Genomic DNA, 17355 nt, shown 5'->3' with positions numbered 1-17355 from the left:
AAGTGGTCATCATCTAATTAACAGAACATGTTTTAATTACCGAGTAAACCATGCAGCGCAGTGTGTCAATTTAACTGATGTGCTAAGTGCCAGTTTACAATATCAGAAACAGACAAATAATTGGAATCTAATTACATGCAGGTCTATTGCACACCAGCGCCTCCAGCCCATCTTAATAAACAAGTTTTTACATCAAACCATGAATAGCAAATACAGCCGTGCTGTTAATTGCTACATTGTGATATTGGGACTTTGCCAGCTCTGACTATTAAAATAAGCTCTTGTGTGGATTGCAGTTTCTCTGCTACGCTTTAATTAGAATCAAATGAGAGGCAGAGATCGGGCTGTATTACTGCAATTCAATATATGTAAATAAGATAACTGGCTAATCTTTTTATTTTATTTCTGAGCCTCCATGCAATAGATGGTTTAGTTATAGTAATAGGTTATCACTTTGCAAATGAGGCAGACTTGCACTGTGAGACGAATCAAGAAACATGTAATCTTCGCTAGAGTCTAAATATTCCCCATCATTGCAACGTGGGACCCAGAGAACTTTCTTGCACAAGATATATGGTGCTATATTTTTAATGCCCATATTGGCCTAGTTTTTCAGTGATAGCTTTTGATGTTGTATTTCACTTGCTTAAATAAACGCATGATCCATAACATGCTATTTACAATGCTCAGACAGATATTTCAAGATAAGCTCTTTTAATGGAGAATCATTTGTTCGAGTACTTGAAAGGTTGCAGAGAAGGTCTACATAAATACTGTATAATGCAAATTTTAAATTAAGACCAAGGCACAGATAAAGCTCATATTTCATAGTGTATATAAATGTGCTGCTTGTCAGAGAACTAATCAGGGATTCAGAAATACTGAGTATGAAAATGAAATCTCTGGTAGGGACACTGATGGGCCATTTTTCTGTATTTTCTAAATAGGGAAGAAGATGGTATAGCTATTGTTGAAAAATTACCAAGTAATGACCTCCTGGGAAGATCTCCTTATGTTTCATTAGAATTGTAATTAGAAGTGGCATAACCTTGAGAAACCTGCTTCAGAAGAAAGCCCTCCTCTCTTTTGTTTAAGAAAAACCTCTAGGTTTCCCCTTCTCATGGGCCTGAGGCAATGCTAACTGAACTCCATGGAAAGGGCATAATACAGCGTTTAAAATGCACTTCTCTGCTGCAATAAACTGAAATAAGCAAATACAAAATGGATTACCATTCACTTAATTTTAGTTATAGTTTGTCATTGTGAATTAAAACCATCCAGAGCCTTCTTTCTTGGGGGTATTTCATGTCATTTCCTAGATCAAGCCTGTTCTTAAAACTATCTTCTGATGAATGTGGGGGTGCTTTATTAAGCACCTAGAAACTCCAAGGACTTTCAAGAAACCCTAAGCCATTTTCAACTTATGCCTTAAAGTAAGCAAGCCAAGCCACTCACTGGCTTGAACTAAAAGTCAGCCTAAAACAATACTGTGTAAACTTGGCCCTGGGCCTTGCCTATTTAAATTTCCATCACACCATTGTTGAAGGCTCATGCCTTTCACATGGCTGGCCTGGTGGACGTGTTCCAACTCCCAGAAGGGAGTAAGTGCGCCATGCAAAATTCTGGAAGAGCCCACACGTTTCCAACACCTCATTGGATACTTTAGTGCAGGGTAAAAACATTCTAGGTACTCATGTTGTTGGCAAAATCACAAAGGATTTCAGGCTGGTACCTCATCCATCTCAGTTCATAAATGAAATGGAGCCTTCTGGTCAGTTGTCAAAAAAACAAAATGCAACTCCACATATCTCCTGGTTTCTCTCATCCTCTGTGTGTCTTGCAAAACCAAGCCAACCCCACTAACAATATGTAATCAAAATGTTTAAAATGCAATGTAAAATGTGTATTAAGAAATGCACAGGGGTTGAAAAAGGAATGTAATAAGGTTAAATTTTACAAGCATAATTCCATATGTTGAAAGCATCTTATAGTTATGACAAATACAGATGAAGCTATAAATTACCCCAGAATCAAAAGTGTCAAGTTTCAGGCTAATGCTGAATATATATACACAGCTTCAGAATTCTTATTAAAATATGAAAACATGCTAAACATAGAAAAGCTAACAACTGTACCAAAAGTAAGACAAAGTGTTACTAATGTCTGCCAACTGGTATTACTCACCAGGGCAATCAATCACACATGAGTAAACCTCTATGGCAGGCAACCAGGAAAGCTGAAACCCACCTCTCCCCATAGTTGTCTTATTTGTGGTTACTTTTGTAAAGATTCCACATTATTCCATTTGCTTGCTGTTAACCCTGAGAGGGCATGGTTAGCAGAAGGAAAACATTTATTCAATTATAATGTCTTTATTTCTACTTAAAATACATACAAACCTGTCAGCAATAGACAAATTAGTACTTTGGACCAACGCATGTGCTCAGTTTACTCTGTATTTGAATTCTAATAAATTATATCCACATTATTACAAAAATTATAACTGACATGCTGTCAGACCCATACATGTCTATGCCTAGAAATATACATAATACTTTGAAAGCTGTCACATTTAGTACTGTTGTAAACATCACCCTTTTTTGCTAGTGTTGTTGTGCCTTCGATTGGCCATAATTTTTCACCCTCTTACTAGCCCATTATTCTAAATGTGTCTTAATTCTAGAGAAAAAATAGCATCTGCCTTAAGAGTTTTAATCATCTATCATGGGACTCAGCATAGCATATGGGAGTGGTTTCTTTCTAAAGCATCCTAAGCCAAGTAATATTATGGACCTACTGGTGAAGTCACAATTGGTAAACACTTTTCAGTCTCATGAAGACAACACTTACGGCATCTTTAAAGAGTTCTTCTTAAATATTTGGTGAAATTGTAACAGGGTGCTGCCAAGAGGGGGGCCCCAAATAGGGATTTGTAATGGGGTCCAGAACTCAGGGTGTCCAGGAAATATTATAAATATATATATGATGTCCTCACCCCCACCACTCTGAGCTGGGGGATAGGACACATGGAGCAGGGCCATTCAGAGCTGTTTTGTACAGCAACAGCTTTGCAGCTAACCTCTGGCATGGTCATTCAACATATCTATAACCTTTAACTGGTTTCATAGATATGTTACATAGCTGTGGCTATGCTTTGAGCCAGGGGAATGGGAGTGACTTCAACCCAGGATGTAACGGGGAGGCAACTCCCCCTGGTTACAGTGCCTGCGTGAGAGCTCGGACATGATTGTCTCCATGCCATGGGGCCACACCTGCCCAGACTTACTATGGCAGCCCAGTAAACCTGGAAGAATACAGGAATGCTGGCAGGTGTAACTGACTGTAGGAAGAGTTGGAGATGGGGCTGCAGAGGAAGACTGGCGCTGGGATTTAAACCCAGGCTCAGCAGCCATACCAGAGAGGACCACATGGCTTTAGGGTGCTCCTTTTTGCCACATGGCTTAGGCAGCAGGAAAGACTTTGCCTGGAAGAAAAGGGGAGAAAGGACTCTTGCTGGTTGGTCCACAGGAAGGTGCCACATGGTTTTAGATTAACTGGGGATCACGGTGGCAACACAGCAGATGGTGCCAGAACCAAGGGGCTGCCTGAACCACGGACTTCTATTTCTTTTCCTGAGATAGGGTACCCCAGACTGGGCAAAGGGGAGAAGGAAGGATTGTGTGCATTTGTGGGTATTCTAAAGAACTTTAGTATTTTAATGAAGACATTAAGTCATTACTCTAAGTCTGTATAACTTTTAAATAAATAATTCCTTTCCTTTTCACCAATCTCTGGCATTGAGAGACATCTTTCCTCTGGCGGTGGGCAAAGTGAGCCTAGTAGGTGGGGGGGAACCCCCAGAGAAAAAGGGGGGTCCTTTTGGTAATAACGTAGTGTTCATGCCCCCAGACATGTTCTGTAACAAAATTGCATCTCTTTTCACTAATTTGGGGTTGGACATAAATGTCGGCTTTTCAACAAAAGTTAAAATAAGTCAAAATGGTAAAAATGTGATTCTCATGAGTAGTGGTGGGAAGTGTATATCTATCTACAGAGAGAAATGCATTTCTCTCCCTTCCAATTTGTGAGTGCTTGCTATGTGGCCAACATGGTGCTGTATACTGGTGACAATGACCCTGCCTGTGTGAAGAATGTCATCTGTAAGAGAAGTCAAATACTAAAGTGTGATGAATATGACCAAGTAGGCAGTACTAGGTTCTAGGCCAATGAAGCCAGAAGCTGATGTTCAGAGTTTTAAATAAAGGAAGGATTGGATAAGAAAGTGTTTTTGAAGCCCTCCAAAGCAACTCTAAACATATAAGGAGTTAGTAATGTTAGGAAAAGATATCTTGTATGTTTTTCTTAGAGCACATGGTTATAAGCAAAAGAAATCAATTCTGTTAATCTAAGAAAACAGGAATTTATTGGAAGAAAATTTGAGGTGTGGACTCCGAAAATTAATGGGCAGCTGGAGAACTTGGGTTGGAAATGGTCAGGAAGAGAAAATTGGGCAGCCGGGACCAGAGTATAATAGTAGAAATGGTCTAGTGAACTGGCTGCAGATTTCTGGCTGGTCTTTTCACCCTCATGTTATCTGCTCAGGACCCAAAGTTCTGGAAAACAGTTTTCAACTGGCTGAGCTTAAGTTTTCTAACTACTCCTGGGCTCTGTCCAGGACAAGTCAAGGTGATCCCTCACCTTCTGGAGGATGAAACCATCACAAGGAATTGCCCTTCCACCAAGAATATTTGCAAAGGAGAAGAGGTAATTCTCCCCACAAAGATCAAGGTACATCAAAAAGCATTGATGGATAAAAGGCTGCAAATACCAGATCTGCTTGACCATTTCTTGTTTGCCCATTTGTTCAGAATCCTGGAAAACAAACATCTATCTTTTGTACTTACTATATTTATTTTGACTGACTACTTTTGGATCAACACAGGTTGTGAAGCTGGCTATGTCATACTCTTTAAATGGAAATTTCTGAAAGTTTGAAAGTAAAAATTTTTAATTGGTAAAAATATTTAGACAAAATTTCTATCCCCAATATAATTTCTAAATTTACTAATTTACAAGCAAAGTAAGGTATACAGATAAGAAAGTTATAGTTCTTTATTTTTTTAGAAAGTTATAGCTCTTGATGTCAGAGATCCTGCCACCAAGAATCTTAGTACATTTTTAGTAACCGTCGTTGAGTGAAAGCCATGCTGACTAAAAGACATATATATATATATATATAAATTATTAAAAAGAATTGTACTGAATGCAATGTGATATTCTTGACTGGATTCCGGAACAGAAAAAAAAAGACACCAGTGAAAAACAAACAGGTGAAATCCAAATAAAGTTTCATTAATAGTATTATTCCAAAGTTAATTTTTAATTTTGATAAATATTCTATGGTTATGTAAAATATTAACATAAGAGGAAGGCTAAAGAACAAACAGGAACTCTCTCTACTTTCTTTGCAACTCTTCTGTAAGTTTAAAATTATTTCAAAATAAAGTTTTTTTCCTAATTGCAAAATTCCATGCATTTAGTAGGTATTCCATGAGTGTTAGTTGCATCATTATACTCACCCACTCTTGATCTTGCAATGTTTATGTTGACCAGTTTCCTGGAACAATTTCCTATTCTTTCTAGGTGCCAAGAACACGAGAGAGAGAGAGAGAGAGAGAGAGAGAGAGAGAGAGGAAAAACTGAAGAAAAGCCTCAACTGAATTTTGCTCTACTGTGCAATGAGGTTAATTTATTCTTTAGCAAATGTCTAAACATCTGTCATCCTGGGGCATCCTAATATTGGCACAACAGAGATACAGTGCTAATGATGACAAAGCATTTGCCTAAGATTTTTATTAGGTAGCAAGTTATTTTTCTCATGCTTTTTACTTCTAGACAAAACAAAACTGTCACACATCTTGAGAAGCTACAGTTCATCTTTAATGGATGGAATTTTGTTCTTATGTTACTAAATGTTACATTTACATAATTGCATATATCAATGATGTTTATGAGAATACATCCAAAAGGGAAAGTTACCCTATGTAAAATCTAGAGAATTATTAACCCACAGGGGTCCTAGAGAGTGGTAACTCACACTATCCAAACAAGAACCATGTAGATTTTTGATAATGGCGGCTAGTTTTCTCATCCTGCTCTAGAAGAGTCACTTATTCTTTGCACAGAAGTTTCACTGGTGTCAGGGATGACTTTTTTTCCTTCAAATCACAGAATAAATAGCTTTTGAAATTCTTGACAGTAGCCACATGATTTTGCTTTTTCTATTTTGTTTTGTTTTTGCAATTAGGTGCCCTTAAAATTGTATGTCTTGGTTATGTTATTCAATTTTAGTTAAAATCACAAAGCAACTCTTGTAAAATAACACCTGCTGATTGAATAGTTAACTATGGAGCTTACTATTGCCAAACTATTCTTATCTCTGGCCACAAAGACATTTATATGAAAACAGCATTCTTTGTGACAAACCAGAATCTTATTTTGCTGCAACCAAATGAAATGGACATCCGTTGTTTTTGCCTCCCCAGGACGTATTCCCCCCTTTACTATTAGCAGAGGCTGCACTTATGGGCAGGTCCTACCCATCTCATCCCCTTAGTGCATATGGTTTTGGGAGGACCCTCAGCCTCACCCACACTTGAAGGATGGACCTGTGACTCAGACCCAGCCAGACATTAGAAACTTTCCTCTGGGCCACAGAGATTAGCTCAAACTGGGTGAGTGATCCAACCAGACCAAAGCAATTCAATTAAAAGCCTCATACTAGACTGGAATAAAGAGTCTGTTTTTCATGCACTGCATCAAAGACGATGTCAACCTGGAGCTACTGGGGTTAGCCTGTGGCAAGCCCAACACTGTGAGGGAACAACAGAGAACAAATCCAGTGACATCATTTAAGTAATACCTGGATCTTCTCACCTTGACAATGAATAATTTTTCATTATTCAGGAAAGAATCCTTTATTTCCTGCCTTAAACTATTTGAATCAGGTTTATGGGTTTATGGCTCTTGCAACTAAAATAATTCTGCCTAATTCATAAAATTTCCATGCATATTCTTCCTTAAAGTATTATTACTCATATATAATATTCATATTTCATATGAATTATTCATATATAATAATTCACATTATTCATATATAACAAATCACTATTTATATGTAACAATATGTAATTATTTATATGATCACATACATAATGCATTATATAATGTAACATATATAACTACATTATATATAATATAAATACATTATATATTATATAAAATATACACATGTATTTATATAATATATAATTATTACTTATAGCATTAAATGGTAGTTTTTAGAAATAAAAATAATTACATTTTAAAATAATTACAATAATTAAATGATTAAATAATTTTTTACCAATTTTAGAATCTTTGCTTTAATATACAACAAGAAAAAGACTATTTTAATTAGTGTCTCTAGCCCATATTTTATTTCTGTGCATCAGATTACCTGCAGATGTACAACTGAATACTGGTTAAGGCCACTTAAATTTCTCACAGAAACCTGAAATTAAACAGACTCAAAACCAAAGTTCTTTTTTTGTTTTGTTTGTTTTGTTTTATTTTTTATTTTTAAGTATATTTTATTGATTATGCTATTACAGTTTTCCCAATTTTCTGCCTTTATCCCCCCTCCGCCCTGCACCCCCCGACCCTCCAGCATTCCCCACCTTAGTTCATATTCCATGGGTTGTATATATAAGTTCTTTGTTTCCTATACCATTTTTGACCTCTCCCCATCTATTTTATGCCTACCAATCATGCTTCTTCCCTGTAACTTTTCCCACCTGTGGCTCCCTTCTCCCTCCTCACTGAAAACTCTCTGTGTGATGTCCATTTCTCCGATTCTGTTCCTGTTCTAGTTGTTTGCTTAGTTTGTTCTTGTTTTTGTTTTTAGGTTTGGTTGTTAATAACTGTGAGTTTGTTATCATTTTACTGTTTGAATTTTTGATCTTCTTTTTCTTAAATAAGTCCCTTTAACATTTCATATAACAAGGGCTGGGTGATGATGAACTCCTTTAACTTGACCTTATCTGGGAAGCACTCTATATGCCCTTCCATTCTAAATGATAGCTTTGCTGGATAGAGTAATCTTGGATGTAGGTACTTGCCTTTCATGACTTCGAATACTTCTTTCCAGCCCTTTCTTGCCTGCAAGCTTTCCTTTGAGAAATCAGCTGATAGCCTTATGGGCACTGCTTTGCAGGTAATATTTTCCATTCCTCTTGCTGCTTTTAAGGTTCTCTCTTTATCTTCAATCTTTGGTAACTTCATGATGGTGTGCCTTGGTGTGTTCCTCTTTGGGTCCAACTTCTTTGGGACTCTCTGGGTTTCCTGGACTTCCCGGAAGTCTACTTCCTGTGCTAGATTGGGGAAGTTTTCTTTCATTATTTGCTCAAATAAGTTTTCAATTTATTGCTCTTGTTCTTCTCCTTCTGGCACCCCTATGATTCAGATATTGGAACACTGAAATTTGTCCTGGAGATTCCTAAGCCTCTCTTCATTTTTTTGAATTCTTGTTTCTTCGTTCTGTTCCAGTTAGATGTTTATTTCTTCCTTTTGTTCCAAATAATTGATTTGAGTCCCAGTTTCCTTCCTTTCACTGTTGATTCCCTGAATATTTTTGCTTTATTTCATTTTGGGTATCTTTCATTTGTCCTTTAATTTTTCGACCAAGCTCAATCAGTTCTGTGGGAATTTTGATTACCAGGGCTTTAAATTCTCCATCAGATAGGCTGGCTATCTCCTCATCGCTTAGCTCTCTTTCTGGAGTTTTGCTGTGTTCTTTCACTTGGGCCATATTTCTTTGTCTCAGCACACCTGTTAAATTGTAAGGCAGCAGGGCCTTAGGTATTCACCAGGGCAGGGCAACCCTGCTTGGTGTGCTGCAGCACTGCCTGGGCGGGGTGGGACGCAGAGAGGGGACAATGCAGCTACCCTGCTTGTCTCTAGCCCCACTTTCCGAGGAACTCTCAAGTGAGACTGGGAGTTTCTCCCACCATGGCAACCACTGTAGTCCACAGTCAGCTCTGAGTCTCAGTTTCCCATTGTGAGCCCCACCCGCACAGTCCCGTAGCCTTGCCACAGGTTCTCTCCATCCATGGTCTTACCGGTACGGTTGTTCTGTTTGACTGTTTCTTTAATTTCTTGGTCATTGGAGTTTCATGCAATCTGATTTTCTGACACTTGTGGAGTTTTTTTATTGATTTTAGATTGGTTGTTATCCTCCTTTTGGTTGTGCAAGGAAGAGAAGGGTTTCTACCTATGCCTCCTTCTTGGCCAGAACTCTCAACACCAAAGTTCTTTCTCACCCTAAATCCACATCTTCTACTGTGATCTCGATATCAGTAAAGACACACACATACAGAGCCTTGCTCACTCCCACATCAAATCAGTGACCAAGATGGCCTTCCAACTGTCTGTCTGCCATGTTCCTTTTACCCCATGATCTGCCTTCCACACAGCAGTCAAAATGAGCTTCTAAATGAACAACACTTCCTGAAAACCAACAAGGCTTTCTTACTGGTCTTAGGATAAAGGCTAAACTCCTTAGTATGGATTTCCTTCCCTTAAGATCTGCTATCTTCACCACTCCAGTCTCAACTCTTAACCTTTCCCAACCATTCCTGGAAACTTCTCCCATTCCTCCCATGAATGCTCTGTTTTGCTTTATGAAGTTGGCACATATGGTTTCTTTTGTCTGAAACAGTATTACTTCCCCCTCTTTATACCCCTTCAGTTGGTTTAATTTTACCTGTCTTTTAGGTCCCAACCTACCTGTTACTTCTCCCAAATTTCCCAGCCTTCCTCCACCCATGACTAAATTAGGTATTACAATGTCACCTACACTCTTATTACAACACATGTCACACATTGTATTTTATTTCTAGATGGATATATAGACATAGACATGTGTAGCAGAATTACAAAATTCATTGTCTACTCACTACCAGGAATTCTTTTTTTTATTGTTGTTCAAGTACAGTTGTCTCCATTTTCACCTCACCTTGCCCCCCACCCACCCATCCCTACCTCCCACCCTTGAACCTACCCCCTTTGGCTTTGTCCATGTGTCCTTTATACATATTCCTTGTTAAACCTTCACCAAATTTCCCTCATTATCCCTCTCCTCTCTCTCCTTTGGTTACTGTCAGTTTGTTCCTAATTTCAATGCCTTTGGTTATATTTTGCTTGCTTGTTTGTTTTGTTGATTAGCTTCCACTTATAGGTGAGATCATATGGTATTTTTCTTTCACCAGCTGGCTTATTTTCCACTGCTGGGATTATACTCTAAAAATCCTGAAACACCATTTCAAAAGAATATATGCACCCCAATGTTCACAGCAGCACAATTTACAATAGCTACTACCAGGAATTCTTAACCTGACTTGACAAACCTCTAAGTGACCCATAGATGAATATTTGGGGAGATTGGGGTCACAGTTCATGACTTGGAGGAAAAATTATCTTTTTTTCACTAACCTCAAATGAAAATTTATTATTTCCTCCCAGTATGAATGATTGAAGACAGCATAACACAGTAATACTAGCAATAGCTATAGCTTTGTCAACAATAGAGCACAGATATTTCATAGCATGTTAGTTATTACTAATCTCTGAAAATATCTATTCTCATTACTCTTATAATAGTTGTTAGATGTGCTGCAATAATTTATCTACTATATTAATAAAGAAACTTTCAATTTTTAAAAATTATTTAGACAACTTATTTATCATTGGTTGTTTTTATAACCCTATGTATTTAATATAATTAAAAATACTATTATAGTAAGTGGTTCATAGGCTTCACCCAATTTTGAAAGGATGCTATGACACAGAAGAGGTAAGAACTCCTGCATCTGGTTGAAAGTTCTGTGAGGCCAGACCCCACTTGACTGTTTCACTACCCTATCCCCAGGACCTTGCACAAAGCCTGGAAAACTTCAGATGCTCAGTAAATATGTCCTGAACTGAAGGGAGATGAAGCTGAACAAATTTTCATCTGGTATTTTTTAAATGTGTGCTCCTCATGAGTTTGGACAGCTTGCCTGGCCCTGGAGGAGAAGGTGGCCCTGTGGTGGTAATGCCTCATTTCCCAATATGAGGTATGTCAGCCTGATGTCCTACAGTTATGTGGATGAGGCCTTGCTGAGAACATGGCATTAACATTTAAAAACACATAATGGGAAGCAGTAGCCAATTCTTTCCCTGAAAAAACAGCTGGCAAAATTGACCTTGAATGATACAAAGACAGGTGAATAACTGTTACTGAACAAGTGTGATTTATTTTATAAAATCTTATTTTTAAGTTGACTTGGAGCCAATTTTTCAACTGGACTACTCTCATGCAAACATCTGCTCCAAACTTTATTATTTTATTCACAGTGGGCCACTTGTTCAACAGAGAAAGTTGTTAGACAGCGTTTGTGCCCTGGGGTCAGTGACAGGCAGACTCTTATCAATTATCTGGAACAGAAATGCACCCTGATCAAGTCACTCCAAGCATATCCCGACTGACACCATTGTCTTTGGAGCAAGCTCCTGAGAAGTCCTTTATGATTTTTTCCAGAAAAAAATGTATAAAGAGGTGATGCCAAGTAAAGACCTCAAAAGACCCTGAAAAACATTTCAGGAGACTCCTTAAGAGCTCTTTCCCGAAGTAAAATTGGATTCATGTATCCGTCCACCCAACATGTTTTTGAAAACCTACTACAAAGGACGCATGGACAAAGCCAAAATGAGGTAGGATTGAGGGTAGGAGATGGAGATGGCTGGGACTTGGGGGAATGGGGAGAAATGAAGACAACTGTACTTGGAACAACAATTTAAAAAAAGAGGTAAAAAATGCAAAAAATAAATAAATAAAAAAATTTTAAATAAAAATATAAACAAAACCTACTACATGTTAGTAAATTATTGTTTGAAGGTAAGTGAGTAAATCAGTGCCAGGAGGAATTAGGACAAGTCTTCCGTTTCGTATCACTTTTCAGGTCTGAACCAAATGATTGGGGCAGTGGGGACTGGAAGAGATATCCCCCCACCTTGTATGTGCCCCTGTGAGTTCCCAGAGCCACCAGAAATGAGAGTCTCACTCCAAAGAGAAACTGGAGCAATCAAGAGGTAGTTGTCTTAAAAGTGTGAACTGTGGGGTACCTGTACAGGAATCAGCTGGGCCCTACCTTAAACCTACCTGAGCCTGTGGAAGTGGTGCCCAGGTACTCCTAATGCATATTAATTTTTAAAACTATTGTTCTTGATGATTTAAGGAAGTTGAGGAGAAGTCATCTCCTTCAGTGTGGTGGCTTTGGTCTCTAACATTTCAAAAACCTACCAGCCAGACAATTGGCATTACCAAGTAGAAGGTCATGAAGTATGTATGTGGCTAGGAAGTTCATTATTCCCCCACCCACTTGGGAAATTGGCCTTCAACCTTCACCAGTGATGATAAATAGGTCCATGTAGTTGGTCCTTTCCAACAGACTGCTAGCAACTGTATTTGAGGCACTGTGTTGTAGATTCTGAGTCCATTGTTTAGTTCAACAGGAGCTTGATAAACAATTAGCAATGTCAGCCATGGAATCTCCATGATGGAGTAGCATACCCCTTATACCCTTGCTGCCTGTCCCTGCCTTGCTTTTGCCAGCATCACTTTGAGGAAGGAAGAAAAAGCATATCTGCAAACATTTAACTCTAAGGAAGCTATATGGTTGAATAGGAAGTAAGCAGCCTTTGAAATTATACCATTGTGAGTTTCCCTGCTTTGTGGGTGTCTACAATTTTGCATCTCTTTCCTGCAATGCAGATCATTGGAAAGCCTGGTCCAAGAGGGAAAATAAAAATAGTATTTGTTTTGAAATAAAACAAGATAAATCTATAACCTTCCCTGACCTGCTTCTTTTTCCTAAGTTGAGGGTCAATGGAAAGTAATTATACCGTATTGCTCTAAATAAAACATTACTTCTTTACAGATGAGTTCCTCTGTAAAGTCCCTCCTAACGTGGTCAGGGTTTACAATTTATTATACAAGAGTTCCTTAATCAGAAAAAATTTGTATACCAAGGTAGTGTTGAAAGAAAAATGTTGAGGCCAGAAACTGGAATCATTCACTGTCAGAAAAAATTTGCATGAAACAGTTTTTGTTGTTGTTGTTCATTCAGCTCTTGTTTTGTTTTGTTTGTTTCTATCTTCCCTGATCATAGAAGAAAATTACACTATCCTTTGCCTGAATTACTCAATACTTTAATGAACTCACTCATACTTGCAAGCCTATCTCTAACCTATATACAAGGAATATAGATAGCAAATATCCATGGACCTATCACCCATTTTTAGAAACAGTCCCACTCTGAAGCCCCAGAGTGCCCCTACCAGACTGGATGCACCCATTTCCCTACCCTAATCTTTCCAGAGGCAACCACTATTTAGTTACCTTGAAATATTTTAATTCCTTAGGGATGCTGTAAGTATAACTCCTTACTAGGGCACACTCCTGAGGCTTTCTCACTGAAAATGCTCCATAATGGCTAGCCATGATTTAATTCTTTCTTTTTCTAATTTGTGTTCCTTTCAAATGACTAAAATATAAAAGGCTCTGGGTATCACAATAAACCTTGTTTCATTAATGAGGGAGTCAGTGTGTGTCGGGAGGAGGGGGGAAGTTCTGGCCACTAAGGTTCCAAGTATAACTGAAAAGTTTAGGAAGCCCATGAATGGCAGACTTTTCTAGATGGTGCTATTTGAGAGGCAGAGGGTGGGTGGATATATATAGTGCATGAAGTTAAAGCCAGGTTTCCTGGCAATTGTATAAAGATAGATTTTCAATGTCCACCATAGAGTTTTTTGGGGGGAGCTTAATACAGATGCCAGGATTCCATCTCAGGCCTTCCGAATCTGAATCTTTAGAAATGAATCCCAGGTAGGTATGCTGTATATGTTTGTGTATTTATTTCTACACATACTCCTTGTATATACACACATAATGACTCTGATGTTTGATCCTACTTAAGAATCAGTAATGTAAAAGAAGCCTTGTATTTCTTGTATTTCTTTTACAATCTAAACTTATTTCAGTATTCCCTAGATCTTCAGCCTTTAGCTAGTCACCATGGAGAACACTTAGATGAAGAAAGATTTGTTTCTGCTCTCAAGAAATTTACAGTGAATTGGGGGAGCAATGCTCTTCAAATGAGGTGAAAGCCGAGGTCCACCTGTGTGTTTCAGGATAGTATACAAATAGCAGAGACCTCAGCCAGCTGTGGCTTGACAATATCTTAGCAAGTCTGGGAGTGGGCAATCTAGGATTGTTGTCTCTGCCCAATGATGTTGGCAAGACCCAGGCTTTCTAGCTTCAACACCATCGTTAGAGAGTTAGCTTTTGTCCTAAAACTTGATGCTTCATGTCCGCACTATGTCAACTTCATTCACATGATTTCACACCTGCAGATATCATATCCATGATTCTGGCACAAAAAAAGAAAAAGAAGACAAAAGTTGGTTGGCAAAAAATTTTGAAATACATGCCAGTTGAGTCTGGCCTTTTAAAATGAGGAAAACAATAGCTCTCAAGAAAGCCCTACCCAATAGTTGCCCACTTACACCTCATTAGCCAGAACTGTGTTATACAGCCAAACCTAGCTGCAAGGGAATCTGGGAAGCTGGATATTTTTTTCTAGGTGTATGTTCACCCCAAACAAAACCAGGGTTCTGTCAACAAAGAAAAAAAGGAGAATAAAAATTGGGTAGGTAACTAAGGCAAGACTAATGGGAAGGGATATGAAATATGAGAGCAAGTGCCTAGACATAGAGGAAGATAACTTATCACTCATTTGGAGGCAGCTCTTCCTCTGTCCATTTGACTCATTATTTGGGGTAATGCTGTTGGTAACAACCATCTTCCTGACTCTCAGAAGGCACTCATTTTCAGATTCTTATGGTTCACTTCAATGATACACACAAACTCTAACAACAATGGCTATATCAACAGGTGCTCAGTCCATATTAAGGGATATTTTATTACCCTGGTCAACATGGGTATTAGCCAGTATTTTTGCTCAAAATTGCCTCATTTAAGCCATATTATTCAGTTTGTGGGCTCTAATTAAAAAAAAAACTATTAAACAATGGTGCCCATAAATAACTGTATGAAATGTATGTCTGTTACAATCTAATTTTCAAGAAGGAGCACCTTGAGAAGGGAGATTGAATGCTCTCAGGCAATATATTAGTTCTGATTTCGTCCACATCCAAATTATGAAAAACACATTATTGTGCATTCTTACTGCATTTATTATGTTTTTTTAATTTAATCATAAGCCTATTCTAAAATTGCCTTCCTCCTATAACCAAATTTCCTGTGTTTAATTACTTATTCAGGACCACTTAATTTGGATTTTTTTGCTTGTTCTGTCAACATGAGATTGATTTACAATTCTGGAAAAAATGTTTTGGTTGTGACCACTGTGCAAACCTATTGTTCAGAATAAATTGAACTAAAATCACTCAAGACCACAAAACCCCTTAAAGCTGGTAAAGAGAGAGAGAGGAGAGAGAGAGAGGGAGAAATTGAGTATCAGAAACTAAATCCTTAAATACACCTCCCATGCCCCATAACTAAAGCTGCCTCCTGGAGTCACATGAAATTCGGTTTTGTTATTGGTGTTCAACCTATTTGTTATATGTTTTTCTAATAACAACTTCAATAATAATATAACCTTTGTTTAACATGGGCACCTGGTTAGCTAAATGAGACCCCAGCTGTCAGTGAAATACCTATCTCAGTATAGGAGTTAAAAGTTAACTGATTCATAATCTGACTAAAGAAAATAATAATAATGCTTTGTTTCCCTCCAAGGAATTCAAAGCATTTTGTGTGTACCATTTCATTAATCTCCATAAAAATCTTAGGTTCTTGGTATAAAAATAATTTTTAACCTTAAAGGGACCTGACTATGGAATTACAGTATGTTTTGATTCCCAAATAACTCCCAAATCCATCCATTGTCCCCATCTACATGGTGTCCATATGGTCTAAGATGCCATCATCCTGCCTGAAATACTAGATAGCTTTAACAAAACTCCTCATGCTCATACTCAACTCTACAATCGATTCCTGACAAGGCAATCAAAATGTTTTTTTTTTCATTGAAATGAAGATATCACCCCTATCTACATTTAAATCACTCTGGTGGATCTTCTCCACTTTTTGCCCTTCCTTACTCTACCTACTGTCATCCTCAGCTTCCTTTGTTTCCCCCCAGCAAAACAAGCATTTGCCTATCTCAGGGCCTTGAGCTCTCTGGCAAATCAGGTTTTGGAAGGGCTGTTCCATTCTCCTTCATATCCTCTGTTAGTCATCTCCTCATAAATTCTTCCTTCAGCTTCCTGCCTAGAGTAGTCTGTCTTCCACATTACTCTCCATCCTACAGTATATGTTTTCTTAACTGCATCCATCTCACAATGTATTTATCTTTTTATTTGCTTATGTGTTCATTGTTTGATGCATCTCCCCTAATAGCACCCATAAGTCGAGTGTAAGCTCCTGAGAGCAAGCATGTTATCTGCAATTTTCTGGGGCACAGTAATTGTTCATAAATACTTTTTGAATGAATGAATGAATGTTGAGATAGTTGTTTTCTATATCTTGTAGAACTTGTCTTCTTTCATTTTCCATAGTCACAACTAAATTCAGGAAGCATGTGTGTATTTGTGCATAAGCATGAAGATACACTGCCTGAAACATTTTCTCCCCAACTGTCTGCTATACCTTAAAGGGGCCTCTCACTCAGTAGGGTAAAGTTTTTTCTGACTACAATAATACCCATATCCAATCTCTGTCACTATGGAGAAGCTCTCTCATTCAGGAGAGGTCATGCTGTGAACCAAGACTGGCTGCTGCTGATGGCAGGCCTGAGGTCACTTAGTGAGAGGTACAAGGAATGCCAAGGCCACATGCTAATGGTTTCAGAGTTTTTAGTAAAGTCTGAGGCATGAGCCAAGACAGGCCCTTTATATAAAAAGAGCCACTGGAAAGAGCATGAGTGGTCCTGATAGTTGGGTGGTGCAAGGTCTCAGGGAGTCAGCAGGGTGGGGCAAAGAGTGTGAGCCAGGTTGATGGAAACTCAGACATGGTGCTCACCTGCCAGCTCTGTGGAGGGAGGGCTCAGAAAAAGAAACAATGGTCTCTACCAGCACTTCTGTTGGGAGAAAACTGACTCTCCAGCTCTCCCCCAGTGCCAGACAATTCAGTTTCTCCCTGAATATTCCTGATGCCCCAGCACTGAAACTCAGAGTGAATGAGTTCGAGTAAGT

The sequence above is a fragment of the Desmodus rotundus genome, chromosome 8 (assembly GCF_022682495.2).
Source record: "Desmodus rotundus isolate HL8 chromosome 8, HLdesRot8A.1, whole genome shotgun sequence".
Lineage (NCBI taxonomy): Eukaryota > Metazoa > Chordata > Mammalia > Chiroptera > Phyllostomidae > Desmodus > Desmodus rotundus.
This window is presented reverse-complemented; position numbering follows the sequence as displayed.